Raw genomic sequence first — 6,359 nt, 5'->3', positions numbered from 1 at the left:
TCAATATGGCCGTATTGATTCTGTAGCCCGTATTGGGCCTGTTCCCTATAAATATGACGTCAATTGGACGTCATTCCACACTTTTGAACAAAATTTCAACCCACTCCTTGAGTATTCTGGGATTTTTGAGCAGTGTTCTGCCCTAGAAATCACTCGGAGAGTTGGTCCGACGAAGTTCTTGAGCCCCGAGCCATTTTGCTTGAGGATCGAACCTAGTCGAAGGGAAATCCTCCGGATTTCCGTAGTCAAAATTTTATAGGAGGGAGCGAGCGGGCTTGTAGAGCGAGGGAACGCCAAAAAGCTTCCCAGTTTTACGAAATATATAAAAGCACGCTTCAAAGGTTTCTTCTTCAAAATCCTTCCTTTTACTGCTTTCTGATTGTTGCATAGCATATCTAATTTATTCGCCATGTAGATATCTTGTTCATAATCGTTTAGAATAAATAGGGGTAATTTAGTAATTTCGCACTATTATTTTTAGAAATAATCTGTCATAGGGAACCCGAAAGGGGCGCTGTGGGGTGCTAACACCTTCCCCACGCGTAACCGACTCCCTTACCCAACTCTGGTTGTAATGGCCGAAGTTGATTTATAAAATCAATTGCCTTATCCCTTTTTCCAATGTTTTGAGTAAAACATTGGTGGCGACTCCACGAACCCTTTTACTACGAAAACCACTAATCCATAGAGGGTCCCGCTTGGGATTAACATGGATTGGTGAGACATTTAATAAATAAATTGCTCGTTCAACGAGGTCTCAGTTTGAGAATAAGCCATTCTAGCAATCCACATTTTTAAACAAAAAAGCGAGCTCGACCGTCTTCGCGACCGCCGAGGCCCGTTTGGGCCGGTGGCGACACTAGGCTCGGATCTTTTTCAATGGAGATAGGAACACACTTGAAGACTCATGAAGATGAAGAACAATCTGCGGAAATGAAAGAAGGAAGCATCCAAGCTCATGAACTCAAAGGATTGCACACTTCAAAGGGAAGGAAAACTAGGTTCTCCTAAGGTTTTTGAAGGCATTCTCTTAGGTTTTCTCTCTTGGAATTTTCGGTGACTCTTGAGGGAATTGGCTGAAGTATTTGTTCAGTAATTCTCATATATTCAAAAGTGATTACAATGTGTAGGAGAAACACTTAAGTAGGGACGGTTTTGGCACCTAGACTAAACTACACAAGTTGGCGCCTAAAATTTGAATTCAAATTGGAAATTTGAATTCAAATTTTGGTGCACATGGGTGTGGCCGTGAGTTTAGGTATCTAATGTGCATCTAGGTCTGATTTGAGAGTCATTTAGGGTTAATTTGAGTGTCACATGTTCAGCCACCAATTGGTGCAAAACATGTGACTCAAATGTAACTTAAATGGCTTCCAAATTAAACCTAATTTAACCTAGTTAACCTACTTTAGTATTTCTTGTATTTTCCTAATCTAATGACCTAAATACAATGGTCAAACAAATACAATGGAAAGGAAAAATTACAAGAATGAAAATGAGCCCAATATTGGGTACCAAAAGCCCAAAGGCCCATGAAGCCCAAAACAAGGCCCAACAAGCCTAAAACCTAAAATGCTACTCTATGTGGTCCAAAATACAAGACCAAAATATATGAAACCTATACTAACATGATGTATACAAAACATATGAAAATAGCTATAATAAAATATGACCCATGAAAAGTTCAACTTGGGCCTTCCTAGGCCCAATGGGCCCGTTGGGCCCTGACTGGCCCAAACCTTCATGTCTAGCCAACTCCTCTTGGATCTTTGAGTATGTCACCTCTTGCACTCCAAAGCATGATTCCATCATCCCCTCCCTCTTGAAAAAGATTTGTCCTCAAATCTCGAGGATGAATGGAAGAAGAAAAATTAACACCTACATATAAAACATGCAAGGAATAAGAAGTAACATGGTAAGAGAAAAGATCATGGATCCTAAGAGGAGTCCTAGTATCTAACCTAACAAAGAAAGATAAAATATTAGACTCTCTAGAAATAGGTTCCTCTTCTAAGCATAACTTAGAAGTAAAACCTAAAAATGTAAGAACACTATGACTAAGACAACGAAAAGATTGATTTTTAAACACTACAATATCTTGCCTAAAGTACCCTAAATGGTATCCTAGGCTTTTCCTAAAATATAAAGAAAATACTACTAAAAAACGTCCTAAACAATTTTGGATTTGATTGTTTATTAGATACTCATAGTCATATAATCTATTTTTGTCTTGTAGGGAAGGAAACATATTAAGTTCAAAAAAATAAGAACTTCCCATAAGATCAAGCATAGAATATAGATTATTACAAGTTATATCTACTAAACAATGTAAACCAAAAATTGGGTGCTTTATGAAATCCAAAGAAATACTTCCTTCCTTGTGCACCTTCAAGGAAGTAGTATAAGGAGTAACACTAGGTATAGTCCACTCCTTCTTCACTATATCTCAAAGTTGAGAAGAATTCTTTACTTGAAATTCATTTTGTTCCTCATTCTCAACTTTAAGATAAGTGGCAGCATTAGGATAAGAGTCAAGACTTTTATGAATAAAGAGAGTTCTTTTCAAATCTTGCTTGGTCATAAAATAACTCTCCTTGGTCACAAAGGTTTTAGTGGAATCCCCTTCTTCCACACTCTTTCCTTCTTTTCTTTCTTTATTTCTTTTTCTTTTCATTTGCTTTTGATCCTCAAACACTTGGGGTGGTGTTAAAGGATTAAAAACAATTTCCTTATTTTTATGAGTGAAGGTTATTTTGTTAGTAAGGCCATCATGTATAGTTTGTTTATCAAATTGCCATGGCCTACCAAGCAAAATATGACAAGCTTCCATAGGGATCACATCACATAAAACTTTGTCTTTATAATCCCCTATAGAAAACTTGACCTTCACTTGTTGATTCACCTCCAATTGCTCACCTTCATTGAGCCAATGAAGTTTATAAGGGTGAGGGTGAGGAATGGTGGTAAGGGCTAACTTGTTAACCAACCTTGTACTACAACAATTAGAACATGATCCACTATCAACAATGAGAGAACAAGTTTTTTTAGAAACTAAACATCTTGTGTGAAAGATGTTCTCTCTTTGTGATAGTGAAGTGGGACAAGGTTGACTTCCAAGAAGCCTTTTGACCATAAGAAGATCACCATCAACAGGATATAGCTTTTCAATTTGAGGGTCTTCCTTACTAGTCTCACTATCACTTGAAGTGGTAGAACTAGATTCATCAAGGCTACTATAAATGTCTTGTCCTCTCAAAATCATGACCTTTTTAGTTGGACATTGAGAAGCTATATGGCCTCTCCCAAGACATTTAAAACATTTGATGTCACTAGTTTTACTACTAGAAGTGACAACATTTTTAATTTTATCACTTTCATTTTCTTTTTCTTTTTCTTGACCCTTACTAGAGTTTTTAGAAGAGTCATATTGACCCTCCCTCTTGTAGTCATTCTTGATATAAGAGTTAGCTTGAGTTTTTCCTTTTAAAGAATTTTTCCTTAAATTTTTTTGTTCCACCCTTATACAAAGTTGGACCAAATCATCAAGGTCCCTATAAGGGAGTAACTCAACTCTATCTCTTATGTCAAAATTTAGACCACTCAAAAACCTAGCAATGGTCAATCTTTCCTCTTCCCTTATGCCAGCCCTCATGAGATACAACTCCATCTTTTGTCTATACTCCTCAACACTCATATTCTTTTGTTGGAGTCTTTGGAGCTTATCCATAAGCTCCCTACTATAATAAGAAGGTATGTGCCTTCTTCTCATAGCACTCCTCAACTCATTCCAAAAAGTGATGGGAGGATCATTGTGAAGTCTTCTCTCTCTTTCCAAGGATGTCCACCAATACATGGCTTGTCCTTGAAAAGCTAGGGTGGCTAAAGGAACTTTTCTTTCCTCACCTACTTGATGACAAGTGAAGATTTGCTCCACTTTCATCTCCCAATCTAAGTAGGTGTCCACATTATCTTTTCCATGAAAGTAAGGGAGATCAACCCTTGATTCCCTCACTTTGGGTTCTTTAATGACTCTTCTAGGATGGGGTTGGTGTAGACCCCTAAAATTGTCCGGGTCGGAAATAAAGCTTGAAGACTCTCGAAGACTGAAGGAAGATCAGCCAGAAGGACTCCTGGAAGGCCCTAGGAGGGTTCTCTGTAGGTCTAGAGGTCTTAGAATAGCTTAAAATAAGGAAGTGGAGGGAATGAAGCCCAATACGGCCGTACTAAACTTAATACGGCCGTATTGAAGCTTCAATATGGCCGCAGTGAACTCAATATGGCGTATTGAAGTTTCTGAAACTTCAATACGGCCGTACTGAAATCAATACGGCCGTATTGAAGCTTCAATACAGCCGCAGTGAACTCAATACGGCCGTATTGAAATTTCTGAGCTTCAATACGGCCGTATTGAACTCAATACGGCCGTATTGAAGTTCAAAAATTTCAATACGGCCGTATTGATTCTGTAGCCCGTATTGGGCCTGTTCCCTATAAATATGACGTCAATTGGACGTCATTCCACACTTTTGAACATAGTTTCAACCCTCTCCTTGAGTATTCTGGGGTTTTTGAGCAGTGTTCTGCCCTAGAAATCACTCGGAGAGTTGATCCGACGAAGTTCTTGAGCCCCGAGCCATTTTGCTTGAGGATCGAACCTAGTCGAAGGGAAATCCTCCGGATTTCCGTAGTCAAAATTTTATAGGAGGGAGCGAGCGGGCTTGTAGAGCGAGGGAACGCCAAAAAGCTTCCCAGTTTTACGAAATATATAAAAGCACGCTTCAAAGGTTTCTTCTTAAATCCTTCCTTTTACTGCTTTTTGTGTGCATATTTAAACTGTCATCATGTAGATAGTTAATTTATAATTGCTTAGAATAAATAGGGGTAATTTAGTAATTTTACACTGTTATTTTAGAAATAATCTGTCATAGGGAACCCGAAAGGGGCGCTGTGGGGTGCTAACACCTTCCCCACGCGTAACCGACTCCCTTACCCAACTCTGGTTGTAATGACCAAAGTTGATTTATAAAATCAATTGCCTTATCCCTTTTTCCAATGTTTTGAGTAAAACATTGGTGGCGACTCCACGAACCCTTTTACTACGAAAACCACTAATCCATGGAGGGTCCCGCTTGGGATTAACATGGATTGGTGAGACATTTAATAAATAAATTGGATAAGATCGACAAGGTCTCAGTTTGAGAACAAGTCGTTCTAATAATCCAATACATTTTCAAAACTAAAATAAAAGCGAGCTCGACCGTCTTCGCGACCGCCGAGGCCCGTTTGGGCCGGTGGCGACAGATGGCGACTCCACTGGGGAAGCTTCGAGAGTCAGTCCCATTTAGTGACAGATTATTTTTAACAAATAATAGTTAAAAATTACTTTATTACCCCTCACTTGTATGATAACATGTTTATCTATTTGGCTTTAATAACTGTTGTATTTTTAAATTTACGCAATTGTTTGAAATACAAACTACACACAAACCTTTGCACACAACAGTTCCCTCTATACCCGGGGGCATGAGTGATTAACCATAGGGAGTGGATGTTAGTACGGCCGGTTGTCGAATGGGTCTATAGGTGCCCGTAGACCGTTGTCGGAAAACATCACTCAAGGTGATAACCATGAACTTGAGTCCGACGGTGCGTTGGAGCTTTCCATCGACCTACGACGAGAGGAATTGGGTCCCTATAATGGGGGCACCTTGGGGGCCTTTGACCAAGTGAGAACAGTTAGATCCTCCTTGAATATGCACTTTTCTGCAGGAGACCCTTACCTCGTGATTCGCTCGTGACTGTTCGTGGATGAGTGAATTGTTTGTGCATTGTTTATGTGAAATTGTTTGAGCATACATTGCATTTCTTTAAACATACAACATTCCTATTCTTTTAAAATAAAAATAAATGGGAATAAGAATCTTCCATTACATGGTGTTAACATCTACCTTCATCACATTCATATAGGTAGTTTCCCTTTTCACCCAAAAAATAAATACAAAAAAGATACAAAATACCCAAAGAAATAAAGAAAAAGGGTTATTTATCCAAACCAAGCAATATCATGCATCATCTTAGGGACATCCCGAAAACATGATAATGCTTAGTTGAATAAACACTATGCATGCATATTCACCACCATCATCTCATATCATGCATATAGATCATGGAGGGATCTAGGAGTCATTCATACATCTCTCCTAGTAATCCATTAATAAACGTTAATAAAAAGAAAGAAATAATCGATGCGTATGTTCAAGATGGATCGCACGCCATTTGTTATTAAGCGTAAGCCAACAACCGCGCCAAGCGAGCGCACATCAACTCCGTTGTTGGTAATCAAGACAGAAAAAGGGGAA

This window comes from Cajanus cajan, chromosome 11, assembly GCF_000230855.2.
Source record: "Cajanus cajan strain Asha chromosome 11, NIPB_CcT2T_4, whole genome shotgun sequence".
In the NCBI taxonomy this organism is placed as follows: Eukaryota; Viridiplantae; Streptophyta; class Magnoliopsida; order Fabales; family Fabaceae; genus Cajanus; species Cajanus cajan.
The sequence above is the reverse complement of the archived record's forward strand: the minus strand, read 5'-3'. Positions refer to the sequence as shown.